An 18195-nucleotide genomic window follows, 5' to 3' on the forward strand; every position below is an offset into this window, starting at 1 on the left:
ACCAAGAAGAAACAGCAAGGTTAGAGAACTCAAACTCCTTTCGTGCAGCTGGTGAACAGCCTATCCTCTGGGTGGTCCCTATGGTGTGGGGGTCAAGAGGGGGGATGTTGGAGTCAGAAATACCAGGTTTAGATTCTTAGTCAAGGAAGGTCTCCCTGACCCCGCCCCTACTCCCTACATTGTATAAGTTGTAGAAATGGTTTTCTAGATTTTCTCTCCAGCTTTTGGTTCACAAGAATATTTTTTTTCTTTTTCTTTCTTTCTTTTTTTTTTTTTTAAGACGGAGTCTCACTTGGTTGCCCAGGCTGGAGTGCAATGGTGCAGTCTCGGCTCACTGCAACCTCCGCCTCCTGGGTTCAAGTGATTCTCCTGCCTCAGTCTCCCGAGTAGCTGGGATTACAGGTGCCTGCCACCATGCCTGGCTGGTTATTTTCTTTTTAAGAGACAGGGTCTTGCCCTGTTGCCCAGGAATGAGTGCAGTGGCATGATTATGGCTCACTGTAGCTTTGAACTTCTGGGCTCCAGCAACCCTCCCACCTCAGCCTCTCAAGTAGCTAGGACTAGAGATGTGCATCACCACACTCAGCTAACGCCTTTTTTTTTTTTTTTTTTGGTAGAAATGAGTTCTTGTTATGTTGCCTAGGCTGGTCTCAAACTGCTACCTTCAAGCAATCCTCCTGCCTTCGCCTCCCAAACTGCTGACTGCTGGGATTACAGGTGTGAGCCACTGCGCCAGCTTGTCACATCCAGGTCTTTGACCCATATGGATGTATTTTGTTGTACAAAGGATTAGAGGGATGCTAGCTCCTTCCTCCAGCATTGGATGTTTCACTGTGATCTCCTAAGGCAAAAGATACGAGTTCTGTCTGCTTCCATCAAGGAAGTCAGATGGAAAATGTGGTGGGCAGAATTTAAGATGGTCTCCAAGACTTCTGGCCCCACTGGACATACACCTCTTCCAGTCAAACACAGGATTTTCCTGTTTAGTTGACATTAAGATAGGCAATACAGTTGGGACCGTCCTGATCACATGAACTCAGGTCTGGGTAAAGAGGACAGAGATTGGAAGCATAAAAAGGATTCAACACAAAGGAGATTCCCCTTTGCTGACTTCTGAGGTGGAGGGGGCCAGATGGCATGGAAAGTGAGCAGCCCGTACGAACTGCGAGTGGCCCCCGCTGACAGCCAGCAAGGAAGCAGGGAAGTCAGTCCTACAGTTGCAAGGAACCAAGTCCTGCCATAACCATGTGAACTCAGAAGAGGATCCACAGCTCCACGTGAAAACACAGCCAGCCAACACCTCGGCCTTAGCCTTGTGGGACTCCTGTCCCAGGGAAACTGTCAGTCTCCTAAGTTAGTGGCCAGTTTTTATGGAGCAATAGAAAACCAGTAGAAAGAGTGAGGCCAGTCCCCACATCTATCCCAGAGAGACCTTCCTTTTCTCTAGGCTATGTGGCCATATTTATTATTTTGTTTAGGGGTCCAAGTAGGTGAATGTTTACATGTGTCCTTGTGTAGGGTATATATATTTATTCCTGTTAACTATTGATGGATTATCTATTAATGGCAGTCTCTCCTAGAAAATGATTTGTTTTTCTCTCATAAAAATGGATTTGGCAAGAGACAAATGATTCAATAGAAAAAAAAATGGGGAAAGGACACAAAATAGGAGATTCACACAAATACTCAAATGGCTATCAGACTTGTGGAAAAAACACACAATCAGTACATACATTCGACAAAGGCATATCTTAAAAGAGCCACAATTTTCATCTATTAGAATATTAAAAATTACCAAAGAAAGACTGGTAAATGAGGATGTAGAAAACCCCTCAGACAATATTGGTAAAAGTGTAAATTTGTGCAAGCTCTTTGGAAGGTAATTTGGAAACATCTCATTGAAATGTAAAACACGTGCTCCTGGGTTCAGTAATTTCACTTCTAGGAATGTTCATTGTTTAGGACAATATAACTTCAACAACAACCACATATAAACTGGTTGTGTAAACCACATATAAACTTAAATGCTCATCAAAAAATTACGGTACATAGGCCAGGCACGGTGGCTCACACCTGTAATCCCAGCACTTTGGGAGGCCGAGGTGGGTGGATCACTTGAGGCCAGGAATTTGAGACCAGCCTGGCCAACATGGTGAAATCCTGTCTCTACTAAAAATACAAAAATTAGGCCAGGTGCAGTGGCTCATGCCTACAACCCCAGCACTCTGGGAGGCTGAGGCGGGTGGAGCACAAGGTCAGGAGTTTGAGAACAGCCTGGCCAATAGTGAAACTCTGTCTCTACTAAAAATACAAAAATTAGCCAGGTATGGTGGCAAGTGCTGTAGTCCCAGCTACTTGGGAGGCTGAAGCAGGAGAATCACTTGAACCTGGGAGGCGGAGGTTGCAGTGAGCTGAAATTGTGCCACTGCACTCCAGCCTGTCAGAAGTCAGAGCCACAAGAGTGAAAAACCAAGCAAGATATAGGCAAGTAAGCATAATATGACTATTTGTGTAAAAATGAGTGTGTATGTATAAATATATGTAAAATTCTATATGCTCAGAGAATTTGTGCAAAGAAACAACACATTGTGAAAAGTGACTGCTTTCAGAGAGTTGTACTGAAAGCTAAAATATGGGGAAGGAGAATTTCTACATCTTACTCTATACCCTTCTACTATATATATATATATATATATATAAATATATCTCGGCTCACCGCAACCTCCGCCTCCTGGGTTCAGGCAATTCTCCTGCCTCGTCCTCCTGAGTAGCTGGGATTACAGGCACGCGCCACCATGCCCAGCTAATTTTTGGTATTTTTAGTAGAGACGGGGTTTCACCATGTTGACCAGGATGGTCTCGATCTCTTGACCTCGTGATCCACCCGTCTCGGCCTCCCAAAGTGCTGGGATTACAGGCTTGAGCCACCGCCCCCGGCCCTACAATATTTTTTTAAGTGAAACATTTACTGCATTTATAATGGAAAAAATATGGTTTACATAATATTTTAAAATGAATGTTACTACAGGTAATGATAAGTAAACCCCATTTGATAGATATAAGGAAATAATACAGTTCACATATTGTACAGCCTGTTATTCTTTCTTATAATGGTCATTTTTGTGTCTGTTTATAAATGCTTGTTATAAGACAAGACTGATAAGCGAGACGTACCATAGAGGATGCAATTTCCAGAAGTCTAAAACTCCCAAAATGTTGCTGTAAGATCATACTTCACTAAGTCACTGAGAAGGAGGTTCCTATGCCTCTTATAAATCATCCTCAAAGGACGGTTTCTATGGCAGAGGCGATACAGGCCTCAATACCAATATGTTTCTATGAGCGATGGCATCAAGTGGGACCACAGCGGCAGGTAAGCACGCGTGGAAAGCCTGCACACAGTCAGCCTCTCACGCCCTCATGAATCACTGGGCTTCAGCAACCTGGCAAGTTGGCTTCAGGATGTGTCATCGATTAAAGAAAGTCAGAAGGCAGAAATAACCAGGAGCGGGGTAGAAGTCAAGCTCATTATCACAATGATCTATGAGCTTAAGAGACTCTTAGGAGCTTTTAGGGTCTAATTCAGGAAAATATTCACAGCTCTGAAGAGAACGAAATCTCTTGGTCATGTGCTGGATTACAGTCTGGAAAATAGTCTAGAAACCTCATCCAACTGCTTCATTTTACCTGTTGGAGTGTAACAGATAAAACGCCAATGATAAGAATTCCACTGAAGAATGTAGGCAAATTAATATACGTTCAAATTAATAAATAACAGAAAAATAGCCCTCACACCACTGTTAGGCCATAGTTTTCCTTTCAAATGCCTTTATGAAATGAGAAAATGTATGACTCTTACTCATGATTCCCTGCTTTATTATTCCAAAGCAAGCTTGTCCAACCTCTGAAAACTTTATGAGAGGCTGGGCGTGGTGGCTCACGCCTGTAATCCTAACACTTTGGGAGGCCAAGGTAGGTGGATCACAAGGTCAGGAGTTCAACACCAGACTGGCCAACGTGGTAAAACCCCATCTCTACTAAAAAATACAAAAATTAGCTGGGTGTGGTGGCTCGTCCCCATAATCGCAGCTACTTGGGAGGCTGAGGTAGAAGAATTGCTTGAACCAGGACCTGGGAGGCAGAGGTTGTAGTGAGCCGAGATTGAGCCACTCCAGCCTGGGCTACACAGTGAGACTCCGTCTCAAAAAACAAACAACAACAACGACAACAACAACAACAACAACAACAAAATTATGAGACTTATTTATTTATTTATAGCTCATCAGCTATCATTAGTGTTAATGTATTTTATGTGTGGCCCAAGAAATTCTTCTTTTTCCAGTGTGGCACAGGGAAGCCAAAAGATTGGACACTCCTTTTCCAAAGCATGTAACATTATTCACAGAAAAGACTCTCAAGGATTTACCATCCAAAATCAAGTGTATATAATGCAGATGAACAACAGAAAACACTGGGAGTATTCAAGTAGTTAAAAAACCTTTCAGCACTGACAGCAATTTCTGTCCTGATGACAATGTACTCAGAGACAGAGGACTGTACTTAGGATACCAGAGGGAGCTTCTGGTGCAAGAGCAGCCTGCGCTAATGTTCTCTGTGCTAGTCTACATCTGGGCACTTGGTTTGACGTTTCAACACAGACGCCCCCCTTAGCACAATACAGGGGAAATGGAGGCATAATGAGTTTGAAAGGAATGTTTCTTCTCTGAAGCCACATTTCGTAGCACGAGAACAGAGCTCTGGATATCTGTTTCCATTCTACAAGACACCCTATGCTTGTTTCAAATGACACCATAACCGAAGAGCAAGAACGAAAAGAATATGCTTTAAAAAAATGCAATTGGCTGGGCGTGGTAGCCTACCCCTGCAATCCCAGCATTCTGGGAGGCTGAGGCGAGCAGACCATGAGGTCAGGAGATCGAGACCATCCTGGCCAACATGGTGACACCCCGTCCCTACTAGAAATACAAAAAATTAGCCAGGTATGGTGGCAGGTGCCTGTAGTCCCAGCTATTTGGAAGGCTGAGGCAGAAGAATCACTTGAACCTGGGAGGCAGAAGTTGTAGTGAGCCGAGATCACACCACTGTACTCCTGCCTGAGTGACAGAGCGAGATTCCATCTCAAAAAAAAAAAAAAAAGCAATCCTGTTTAGCAAGAGAGATCATTAAAGTAGACACATGCTAGGATTTCCTGATATGTTTCTTTGTTCGTGTGCCCTCCTCTGCTCCCACTTTGAACTACTGCTGCGTCACCCCTCATTTCTCAGCTCTCCAACAGAAGAGTATCCTCTGGGAATTCAGTCCACCAGAGGTCTGCTTTTGCTCATTATTGTCAACACAATTTGCCATCCATTCATTTACTCCTGCTATCCTCTCACATTATGCATGTCAGGAAGTATTACAGACTTTTGCTTTCTAAGAACCTGAGCTCAGGTTTCCAGGCTCCCGTCGCTCCTGCCTCAGGCTGCTGACTGTCCCACATCTTTTTCTTCCTCCTAGACCTTTGGTCGCTCTCGTGCCCACATTGCCAATGGCTACATCATTTTCACCTGGATGCCTCCCAGACACCTCAATCACAAATTGAAATAGAAATAATTAGACAGACGTAGCACGTTTATCAGTGGAACTGACATTTTTCTAGGGTCCCTAAAACATAGTTGTTTCAGAGTCCCCCCGCCCCCAACATCCCTTTTATTCTATCTGTCACTCAGGCTTCTTCTTTCATCCCTCAACATGTTTCCTGGGTGGCTGCTGACTCTCCATTTCTGGTGACACCCTGCAGAGCAAGCTCTCAATTCCTGTCATTTGAAGACTTCAGTGCACTCCTAGAAGCTTCCCTTGCTTTTAAGATCTCTCTCCCACCAATCTATTTTGCAGACCACCAGGCTATGCCCTTCCAAAAGCCTTTTTTTTTTTTTTGAGATAGAGTCTCACTCTTATCACCCAGGCTGGAGTGCAATGGTGTGATCTCAGCTCACTGCAGCCTCTGCCTCTCAGGTTCAAGTGATTCTTGTGCCTCAGCCTCCCCAGTAGCTGGGATTACAGATGCCTGCCACCACACCAGGCTAATTTTTGTATTTCTAGTAGAGATGGGTTTCACCATGTTGGCCAGGCTGGTCTCGAACTCCTGACCTCAGGTGATCCACCCACGTAGGTCTCCCAAGGTGCTAGGATTACAGGTGTGAGCCACCATGCCCGGCCCCACAAAGCTTCATTTTTAACCTGTCATCATTCTCTCTCTTCAAGAATTTGCCCACAGCTGCCAGAGTTCCTTCCAGGAATTTAAGACTCTCTGTTCACATGATAAGAATCTTCTTAAGGAGCTTGCTTTAAAGGTAAAACCAGATTTGCACACTCAGAATGGGGAGTGGTGGGTAGAAATGAAGATGGAATCTGTAATTTTCACAAATGCCCTGGATGATTCTACTGCGGATGGTCCCTATTCAGCTAAAGAACACTCATCTGACCCACTCCTTTTAGCCCCCCACTTTTGTTAAGCCAGTGTTATCACTATTTTCCAATGTCTTCCAAGTTCTAATCATCCTTAAAATCTCCAACCACACTCTTATCCTTGTTTCTCACCCAAAAGCCATTACATTCATTGACCAGACACGTATTGACGCCCTATGATGAGGCTGGCTCTGTGACGGGCACTTGAGATAGAGAAATGTACCATAATCCCGACTTTAATATATTCAGTCGAATGGAAGAGATCAGAAAATCAATGATTCTAATGAGTGTGATAAGGTGAAGGTAGTCAGGAAGTCAGGTGCAGAGGAGGGGCAACTAATTAAGCTAGGAGGTGGGGGAGACACTGCCGACTCTACATTGAGTGAAGTTTAAGCAGAGATATTTAAGTGAAAAATCAGTTTTTTAAAATAAAAAGTTTTTTTTAAAAAGTAAGGGGGAAAAGAAGAAGGATTTTTGTCCCATAGTGTGGAGGAGGAGAGGAGGTGAAAGTGTATGCTGTTCTGTGTACCGGCAAATTCACAGTGATAGGGTTTGGCTCTGTGTCCCCACCCATATCTCACCTTGAATTGTAACAGTCCCCATGTGTCATAGGAGGCACCTGATGGAAGGTAACTGAATCATAGGTAGTTGAATCATCAACTGTGCTGATCTCATGATAGTGAATACATCTCAGGAGATGTGATGATTTTATAAAGGGCAGTTCCTCTGCACACGCTCTCTTGCCTGACACCATGGAAGACATGCCTCTGCTCCTCCTTTGCCTTCTGCCATGATTGTGAGGCCTCCCCAGCCATGTGGAACTGTGAATGTGCTTTAAACCTCTTTCCTTTATAAATCACCCAGTCTCAGGTATGTCGTTATTAGGAGCATGAGAATGGACTAATGCAGTAAATTGGTACTGGTAGAGTGGGAAGCTGCAGTACCTGAAAATGTGGAAGCGACTTTGGAACTGGGTAACAGGCAGAGGTTGAAACGGTGTGGAGGGTTCAGAAGACAGGAAGATATGGGACAGTTGTGGAATGGAGAGACTTGTTGAATGGCTTTGACCAAAATGCTGATAGTGATATGGGCAATAAAGTCCAGGCTGAGGTGGTCTCAGATAGAGATGAGAAACTTGTTGGGAACTGGAGCAATGGAGACTCTTGCTATGTTTTAGCAAAGAGCCTGGCAGCATTTTGCCCCTGCCCTAGAGATCTGTGGGAATTTGAACTTGAGAGAGATGATTCAGGGTATCTGGCAGAAGAAATTTCTAAGCAGCAGAGCATTCAGAGGTGACTTGAGTGGTGTTAACAGCAATTCAGTTTTATGTACTCACAAAGATATGGTTTGGAATTGGAACTTATGTTTAAAAGAGAAGAAGAAGAGTATAAAAGTTCAGAAAATTTGCAGCCTGATGATGTGATAGAAAAGAAAAACTGATTTTCTGAGGAGAAATTCAAGCTGGCTGCATAAATTTGCATAAGTAATGAGAAGCCAAATGTTAATCGCCAAGACAATGGGGAAAATGTCTTCAGGGCAAGTCAGAGACCTCTGCAGCAACCCTTCTCATCACAGGCCCAAACCTAGGAGGAAAAAATAGTTTCATGGGCCAGGCCCAAAGACCCCTGCTCTGTGCAGTCTAGGGATTTGGTATCCTGTGTCCCAGTTGCTCCAGTAATGTCTGAAAGGGCCCAAGGTAGAGCTTGGGCCATTGCTTCAGGGGTGCAGGCCCCAAGCCTCGGTGGCTTACACATGGTGTTGGGCCTGTGGGTTCACAGAAGTCAGGAACTGAGGTTTGGGAACCTCCACCTAGACTTCAGAGAATGTATGGAAATGCCTGGATGTCCAGGCAGAAGTTTGCTGCAGGGGCAGGGCCCTCATAGAGAATCTCTGCTAGGACAGTGCAGAAGGGAAATACGGGCCTGGAGTCCCCATACGGAGTGCCCACTGGGACACTGCCTGGAGGAGCTGTGAGAAGAGAGACACCATCCTCCAGACTGCAGAATGGTAGATCCACTGACAGCTTGCATCATGCACTTGGAGAAGCTGCAGACACTCAATGCTGGCCCATGAAAGCAACCAGGAGGGAGGCTGTATCCTGCAAAGACACAGGGGCAGAGCTGCCCAAGGCCGTGGGAACCCACCTCTTGCATCAGCATATCTCATGGATATGAGACACAGAGTCAAAGGAGATCATTTTGGAACTTTAAGGTTTAATGACTGCTTTACTGGATTTCAGACTTGCATAAGGCTGACAACCCCTTCGTTTTGGACAATTTCTCCCAGTTGGAACAGGTATATTTACCCAAAGTCTGTACCCCCATTTTATCTGGGAAATAGCTAATTTTGCTTTTGATTTTACAGGTTCATAGGTGGGAGGGACTTGCCTCGTTTCAGATGACACTTTGGACTGTGTACTTTTCAGTTAATGCTGAAATGAGTTAAGACTTCAGGGGACTGTTGGGAAGGCACGATTTATTTTGAAATGTGAGGACATGAGATTTGGGAGGGGCCAGGGGTTGAATGATATGGTTTGTCTCTATGTCCCCAGCTTCATCAGGATCCTCTCACACATTCCCATTCTAAGTTGTAGGGTTCCATTCTTTTCCAATCAATGCCCTCATTTTAACAGTCAACACCTGGTGAGGCTGTGCATGCACCTTTCATTGCGGGTCAGCCACTCCCATGATAAGAGCTTGTGTCTGGCTTTCCACAATTTCAGCACTTTTCCTACAGGAGATAAGACTCTCACTACAGGCAATCTTAGAAGATTTGAGGCTCAGAGTATGCTTCTGGAGCCAGGATTTAAAATCCCCGAGTTCACTGTTTTCTTCCATCACTCTGTCCAGTGAACTTAAAGCAACCAACCAACTTCATTATATTCCTTGGTTCTCTACAAATGATCAAAGGTATTACATACGCAGTCATTAAACTCCTTGCCTCTAATGAGTCGTGAATCAGGAGTAATGAATGCACTTCTTTTGCATAACTCTTTAAACAGTTCGTGACAAGGATTCTCAGTGTTCTCCACACAATTAGAAGTAGAGTTCTTAGCATTTTTGAGGCTAGTCATATTAAGCAGCCAACTCTAGAAACCCCAAAACCAACTAAAGAAATCCATCTTTAAAACTCTGTTCCTCTAGAACCATTCCCAGTACCAAGATCTGATTTAAAAAAAAAAAAAAAAAAAAAGCAGGCAGAGGAAGGTGGAAGGACTAGATCTTTCTTTGGTGCTGGAGGCTTCCGGCCCAGGAACATCAGACTCCAAGTTCTCAGCTTTTGGACTCTTGGACTTACACCAGTGGTTTGTCAGGGGCTCTCCGGCACTCGGCCACAGCCTGAAGACTGCATTGTCATCTTCCCTACTTTTGAGGTTTTGGGATTCAGACTGGCTTCCCAGCTCCTCAGCTTGCAGATGTCTATTGTGGGACTTCATCTTGTGATTGTGTGAGTCAGTTCTCCTAATAAACTCCCCTTCACAGATTCATCTAACCTATAAACCCAGTGTTTGTATAACACCATGCTAATTTCATTCTAATTTGTGTTTTATTTAATAATCAGGAAACAGTTCCAATAGAGGTCCAGGGCCGTGAAACAACTTGGCCAAGGTCCACAGCTTTTGCAAAGCAAGTACTCTTTCTGCTACTTTACCTCATTGCTCTCGGCCTATGTTTGGGGTGCATCTAAAGAACTGTTTGCTGATTATCAAATAAGATGCAAATTAGAATGAAATTAGCATGGTGTTACAAAAATACAGGGTTTTAAGAAACTGGGGTTCCAAGTCTATTTCTACCTCTAGCATACAGGGTAAGTCACTTCCTTTCTCAGAGTCTGTTTTTCTGTTGTCAAAAGGCTGGATTAGATAAACCTGACTTCCCTTCTTGGCCCTCATACATCATCCTATAAATGTTATTATTTCTAATAGGATGTATAATGTGATCTTTGGTCTAATGGCCCCTGCTTTTCATTTTTCACAAGAAATGAAACAAAGGTCATAAGACTTCCTATTTATTTGCAACCCAGTTAATGAGTAATTGGAGCCCTACATGGGAACAACATGCAGAATGGGAATGGATTGGGTTGGAGAAAGTGCAGTCTGACCTATGCTCTGCAAGAGGTACAGGGCTTGTCCAGGAAGACAGGAGCGTCAGGAGGAGAAAACTCCAGCAGGGGCTGGAGTTATGGACACACATGAGGCCTTACAGGATCTAGGCTGCCAGAGCAGGGTTTGGATGGGAGCTGGAAGGCTGGGGGAGCCAGCTGAGGATATGGTTGTCACGACAGGCCACGAGTGTGGAGGAGTGCAGGCCAGGGGAGGTATACGAGATTGATGGGGCCGTGGCAAACAGGGCAGATACCCTTCCAGGAACCTGTTCCCTTAAACACAGAATATGGTCCTGAGGGCTCAGCCTCAGAAAAACGTGTTCTTGGTTTTACATCCTTCGTTTGCTTTGATTAGGTGTTCCCTGATCACAAAATAAATTCCCAGAACTGTTCTTGGTAACAACATAAAGCACTGTAGAGCCATACAAGGATCATATTGAAACGAATGACATTTTAAGAATAAAAGATCTGATTAATATGAACACTTCCCTGGTTCCTGGGAGATCAGCTGAGTTTTGCTCAGTAGACCTGCCTTCTCTTCCTTCCTCTCTGCTTTGTATCTTAGTTTCTGTATCTTATCTTAAATTAATGGGATTTGGTCTCATTACCTTGATGTATCTTAGTTTCTATATTTTGTCTTATATTAATGGGATTTGGTCTCATTACCCCTATGATTTTATAGTAAACTACCTCAAATTCTTTTTGAAAGAAGATGGGATATAAATTATTATTAAAGTTTATCTGGACAGATGTTCTTCGATATCACACAATAAATAGTGACAATGTAATTTTGTGCATATAGCACTTTAAGAGACTGATTATAAATACAATCCCATTAATCTTAATTCAAGTTAACAATCCTTGCATTTGCATGGCATTTTAGGTATTATAAAGTTAAAAAAAAAAGTTGTGGTAAGATATGCATAAAATTTCCTATTTAAACCTTTCTTAAGTGCATAGTTCACTAGTGTTAAGTACATTCACAATGTTGTGTAACCATCACTGCTACCATTTCCAGGCTTTTTCATCATCCCAAACCGAAGCTCTGTACCTATTAAACATGACCCCATTCTCTACCTCCCTACCCCTCCTGGGAACCTCTATTCTACTTTCTGTATGAATTTTCCTATTCTACGTATCTCATATCAGTGGAATCATACACTATTCATCCTTTGGTGTCTGGCTTATTTCACGTAGCGTAATGTTTTCAAGGTTCATCCACACTGTAGCATGTATCAGAATTTGATGCATTTTTAAGGCTGAATATCTTCCATTTTCTGTATCTACCACATTTGGCTTATCCATTCTTCTGTCGATGAATACCTGGGTTGTTTTCACCTTTTGGCTCTTGTGGATAATGCTGTTATGAACACTGATGTGGAAGTATCTGAGTCTCTGCCTTCAATTTTGAGCATATACCTAGAAATGGAATTGCTGGATCATAGGATCATTGTATTTTTAACTTTTTTGAGCAATTGCCATACCACCCTCCACAGCAGCTGCACCTTTTATATTACCAATAACAGTGCACAGAGGTTCTAATTTCTCCACAATCTGGTCAACATTTAGATGATTATTCTTTTTTTTTTTTTTAAATAGCTAACCCCATGGGAGTGAAGTAAGGTTGTTCTTGTTTTTTATGTGTATATTGTCTCACTTGATCCATCGCCTCCCTAACAAACAGCTCCTCCAGGGCAGGTGTCCTATCTTATTCATCCTTAGCCCCAGTGCCTTGCAAGCAAGTAAATTCTTAATAAGTGTCAATTGAATGGATGGTTGATAGACTTACTGGACGCAAGCCAATTCTGTACACAAGAATAGGTACTAACTGTGATTTTCATCTCACAGAAGAGCAGATCAGGACTCTGGGCACTAAGTGACTTGGCTGAGGTCAAACTGCCTTCCAGCCCCAAGCCCAGTGACAGGGGAGCTGATATGTCAAGCATGAATGTCAGTCCATTGAAATGGTATCCACTTTTCTGACTCTGCTCCAGAAGAGACAGGGCCTATACAGCAAGGACATAGAGAAGCAGGTTACAGAAAAAGGGCTGGCTCAGACTGTTATCCATGTATGCCTGGGATTCGAGGAATGTGGCTGAAATCTCAGCACTCTGGTGCAGAGGCACATCTAATATCAAATATAACAATGCACAGTGTGAGAGATGCCCAGTATACTGAGGACATTCCCAGAATACGGCTGACAGGAAAGCCTCATTACTCCAATCCCAGCAAAGCAGTACTGATAACAATCCCAACAGGTGTATCCAAGTAACTCAGTAATCTTCAGTCAAGAAGATAAACTGTGAAACAATTACAGCCAGTCCTCCGTCTGTGTAGGTTCCATATCTGTGGATTCAAGGAAACTCGTATTGAAAATATTAATAAATAATAACACTATAACAATTAAAATAATGCAAATTTTAAAAGTAATACAGTGTAACAACCATTTACACAGTGTTTCTATTTATCAGATCATGAGTAATCTAGAGATTATGTGAAGTATATGGGAGAGTGCACATAGGTTATATGCAAATACTACACCATTTTACATAACAGATTTGAGCATCTGTGGACCTCATTATCTACCAGGGTCCTGGAACCAATTCTCCCTGGATACTGAGAGTCAATGGTACCAAGAGCTTCTACCTCATGAAAACAAAAGGAAATCTATTGCAAAAAGGAAATAAATTCCCAAAGATAAAAAGCCTGTCTATGAAACAGTCAAAGAGCCAAAACTGATGAGTCACACTCTGCTTTCCCTGCCCTGTGCCCCTTTTTGCAGATCTATTTGCATCTTTATCTACCTACCAGCAGATATTCTATTATTCTAATAGATCCCTTCTTTCCCAAGAGGATTTACTTATTTGTTAAGTATGATGCAGACATCTCTCTCAGAGATATTGCTCTCTCTTCCTACGATTCCTTAGCCCTAAATCCGTAGAGCCAATGGGGTATTAACATTGGGCTTTACGACTTTGGACCATCAGACCAACCGAGACGGATTCATGAAATGCATATGGTTTCAGATCACATGAATTTATCATGGACTTTAGAACTGGCCTTTCAGAAGTACTGCTATAAGGAAAATCTCAGTACAGCAAGTTTTATCTAATAGTCTTCTTGTATTAAATAGTGCTCAATACAAACCCCAGGAAAGCTTTTAACTGTCTTTTGGAAATGGGTTGAGTGGGATTTGAACCAGGTACTCTCTGTAAAGCAGAAAATTAGCACTTAGTAATTACTTAGTATTTCAAGATGGGAAATAGAAAATCACATTTTAGACCTGGTGCAGTGGCTCACACCTGTAATCCTAACACTTTGGCAGGTGGAGGCGGGTGGATCGCTTGAGCCCAAGAGTTCGAGACCAGCCTGGTCAACACAGTGAGCAACTCCTTCTACTAAATATAAAAAAATTAGCTGGGCATGATGGTGTGCAGCTGTAGTGTAGTCCCCACTACTCAAGAAGGAAGGACTGGGGTAGGAAGACTGCTTGAGCCTAGAAGGTCAAGGCTGCAGTGAGCTGTGATTGGCCATTGCATTCCAGCCTGAGCCACAGACCCTGTCTCAAAAAAATGTATATTTTTTTCAAAAAGAAAATTACATTTTAGTTGTTCCTTAAATATCAGTACAACCAAACCTAAGCGCAAATATCCCAATGCTAATGATTGCCTCTGGGCCAGGCATGTAGCCTTGTCAATAACCATTTTCTGAACATCTCCAGAGGCTGTAAGTATCTTCCTTCCCCTGTACCTCCCCATCACATGACGCAAATTGTTTTGCTCAGTATAGATAGCTGTGACTAGACTAACAGCTAACTGAAAGTGCCCATTGTCTTTTTAAATATGTGTTAATCAGTCAGCACTCAAGATTGTTCCTATGAAAATGTCCCTCCCTCGCTCAGTTTGCATGTGCCCTCCTGAGTAGGAGAGAAAGAGCTGCATTAGAGCCAGCCCTTTGGAACCTGCATAGAACCCGGCGTGCTCCTGGGGGTGTGGGGTGTGTGTCTGATCTGCTGGTGGGAAAAGGAGAAGTGCCGAGAGGCTCACTGCCAGGGACTGGAATCAGGTCATTTTCACAGGGGCTGTCGACCTATTGACAGCACTGCTCTACTGGACCAGCGAGGGTCCCAGCCAGCAGGACCTGCCCCTGCAGACGGCCCCTGTCCCTGAGAGACCCCATTGAGTATTAGATGGCACAGAAGAGATTTCCTTATGTGTTGGTGTGAAGGAGATGATCAGTTACAGGAGGCCCCTCCACCATGCAGAGGAGAAGAAAATGGAACAAACGGGGTTCTCAGAATGGCCTGAAGGCGAGTGCCTCCTTGTGCTGTCAATTCCCTTCATCTTCCAGTTCTGGGTGTACCTAGTGTGGTTTCATCAAACTGCCGAGGTCTTGGAATCGAGGGAGGATGCTGAATGGTGCCAGGCCACAGAAGCAGTAGCAGGAGCTGCAGGAAAGGGCCAGTGTGCCTCCAGGGTCAGCTTTTGGGCCTTGGTGGCATGGAGGGAGAAGTACACAGGGCCACTGTACTATGCATGGGATTCTTGGAACAGAAGTTTGAATAACTGATGAAGGTGGAAGTGCTACCCCAAAATTCCACTCAACTTGCAATTCCCAGGCATTCATTCTGTGGCAGGCATTGTTGGGGTGGCAGGGAGACAGGGGGTCTTTGAGGGAATCAGAAAAGAGCAGGACATGGTCTTCACCCTCAACAGGCCTGAAGACTTTCAAAACAGTTGGGAAAAGAGACATACAACTGTTTTTTCCTCCCTGCAGCTAAGTGAGGCAAAACACATATAACTTATACAGTGACAAACTACTACTGATTGTTACTGACACCTAACACCCTGGGCTGGGTCACCGGTGAGGAGGAGGAGGATTCTGGCCTTTGGGGCATTCAAGTCCTGTCCATTAACCATTTCCTAATGCCAGACTTATACATCCCATTTTAGACAAATTAAGCTGAAGATTGATGTGACATACCCAAATGAAGACACTTAGGTTTGAAGCTAAGAATCGGGGCTAGAAATATAAATCGGGATTGGCCGGGATCGGTGGCTCAGTCAGGATTAAAGACAATGGGTCATATCAGCAAGGGGCAAGTGTGGAGAGAAAAGAACACCAAGGGAGGCTAGGTGTGGTGGGATTTGGCTGGGTGGGCAGTGAAAGAGGCAGAGCCAAGGAGATGGGGCGTTATTTGAATGGTGATGCTGTATTAACAGAAATGAAATTCCCAGAGGTGTGAAACACAGCAGATTCTTCACAGCGTGATGATGGGACACAGCATGAGCCCACCTCTGCCAGGTGAGAGGACCTTTCTGCAGCCTGTGGTGGGCTCCAGGATGTGGACCATTCATGTGGCCCACTGGGATAGCCCAGGCTCTGAGCTCAGCACTCCACCCACCATTGCGATTGCACTCATCCTCACCTACTCTTGCAGGCAGATATTACTGTGGGCACAAAGAAGTTTGATAACTTGTCAGAGATGCTGTGTAGGAAACCAGGTCAGGATCCAACCAGTCTCTCTAACAGCCTAGGCATTAAATGAACAATGGCCTGCTTCAGAATATTGGGCCTGTGGTGTGTGCGAATTCACCGGACAGCTTCCCTAAGGGGCCTGTGAAGAAATCTGGTCTAACAGAATCCAGAAAGACAAATGTAGCTAAACAGGTCAAGCTTGCCACTATGCTGCTACGCTTGAGTTGTGTTAAGCCACTCGCTTAACAGACCTGCTTCTCTTTTCATGATTTCAGTAACACTGGCCTCTTCCTTGGGCCGTGTGGCTCCTGCCGTCTACTAGGTTCTCTTACACTCCGGGTTTAATCTTCCCTCCCTACAACTAATGATGCAGGTATTGCCTTACTCTCTGATCCTCTCCTAAATCTGCTGCTCCTGTGTTTTCTGTGCCTTATCTGTCCCTGTCCAGTCTAACATGCAGATTTTGGTCATTCCAAAGTCTTGTATAGATCTAATCACAGGACTCTGCTTCCAGCAGCTGCTTGGATAAGGAAAGCATGCCCACACGGTCCTCTTTCTTCATGCCGGCAAGTCAGCATCATTACTATTACCTATGTTTGTTTCTAACATATCTCAACATCTTCATGTACTCCCTTTCGATAAAAGTAACTGAGCTAATACCATCAGGACCATCAAATCTTTCATTCTCTTCCCCTCTCTCTGAGTGGGACAGGACGCCAGGCTGCTTTAGAAATCTACCCAAACAAGCAAAGGGGACTTCCCTGTACTCTCCGATGTGTGCCCTGACCTTGTGTGGATCTCAGGGTCGGCATTCTGGACTACCTGACCTTGCCCCTCTCTCCTTCACACCCTCTCACCTCTTCCGCCTACCACCTAAAACCTTACATCATCTCTCCATTCTCCAGACATACTTTTGAAACCATTTCTCTATCTGGTGTCTTCATCTGTATCTAGCATGACATGAATATGTGATTTTTATGTGTGTCTATCACTGTTTTGGTCAGCGTGTATTTCTTGTGGATACAAGTTCTATGTACTCATGTCTGTGGAACATATGCATACTGACACATGGGCCTAGTTCCAAATGATCTGAAAGGAATATAATTGTAACTGAATACTTGCATATAAATACAACATACACGTGATGGGGGGATGCAGGTGGGTTTCAGCTAGCATTTTATTCGATAAGGTTTGTGATTGGTGCCGTATTAACAATGAATCAGCCTATTTGTGGGTCACTGCCGGTGACTCCTTTGTAAATCACATATATAAATATTTCTGCCTGTGGTCTAGGAGGTGCTGAGCCGTGCCCTCTGTTGGCAGCATATGAAAAGAATTGCGTGACTGAAAAGATGCCCACCGGCTTAAGGAAAGCAATTACAAAACTTCCTAAAAATCTAGTTTGAATTAACAAGTACAATGTTTACAGGTTTCATTTTTTGGTTTGTGGTTTTCTTTTAGAGACGGGGTCTTGTTATGTAGGCCTATCTGGTCTCTCACTTCTGGGATCAAGCAACCCTCCTGCTGCTCAGCCTCCCAAAGTGCTGGGATTACAGGCGTGAGCCACCGAGCCTGGCCTCACTATTTTCAACTCTGATTCGACAATTATACATTTAACTCATTACCTGTCTTACTCCTTTTACGACAAACCCAAACTCTTCATTTTACGGAAGTGTTTGGGTTCATCTTTTGCTTCTCTGTCATGTTCTGAAATAACGTGCAATAACAGAATCTCTCGAAATATGATCTCCGTTAAATGTTCTGTGGCTTTAGGGAGAGGTTCCCGTGGAGAACAAGAAACTAAGCGCCTCAAGGATCCCTTTCTAATGTCTCTTCTTGAGCAGAAGCCTACATTTCTCGACCCGGTCCAGTTACCTGCATGAACAGCTCAAAGAGGACGTTCACGTGCACTCTGCCTTCCAGCTGGTCATCTGAGTAAGTGATGGCAATTAAGAGCTGCAGGAAAACACTTCCTGGAATTCTCACCCACAGACAAGAAAGAACCGGGGCGGGGCCCGTCCCCTTCACCTACGCGCGGGGAGAGTGCCGGCCTGGCGGGCGGGGCCGGGCTGGGGCCGTGACGCCGCCGAGAGGTGCGGGGCGCCGGGCTGGGAGCCTCGTGGCCCCCCGCCCCGGGTCCGCCCC

The 18195-nt window shown here is 44.2% G+C and overlaps 1 protein-coding gene and 1 long non-coding RNA gene across 9 annotated transcripts in view; both read right to left on the reverse strand.

Moving 5' to 3' along the window:
* MCF2L2 (MCF.2 cell line derived transforming sequence-like 2) overlaps positions 1-18195 on the reverse strand; it is a 250817-nt gene that overhangs the window by 50718 nt on the left and 181904 nt on the right. The window lies entirely within an intron of this gene.
* On the reverse strand, positions 10461-18106 carry LOC141585402 (uncharacterized). Its single transcript, XR_012518845.1, has 2 exons — positions 10631-18106; positions 10461-10576 (listed from the first exon to the last, which is right to left on the reverse strand). It is a non-coding gene; the product is annotated as an uncharacterized LOC141585402 (long non-coding RNA).

The sequence above is a fragment of the Saimiri boliviensis genome, chromosome 8, assembly GCF_048565385.1.
Source record: "Saimiri boliviensis isolate mSaiBol1 chromosome 8, mSaiBol1.pri, whole genome shotgun sequence".
Lineage (NCBI taxonomy): Eukaryota > Metazoa > Chordata > Mammalia > Primates > Cebidae > Saimiri > Saimiri boliviensis.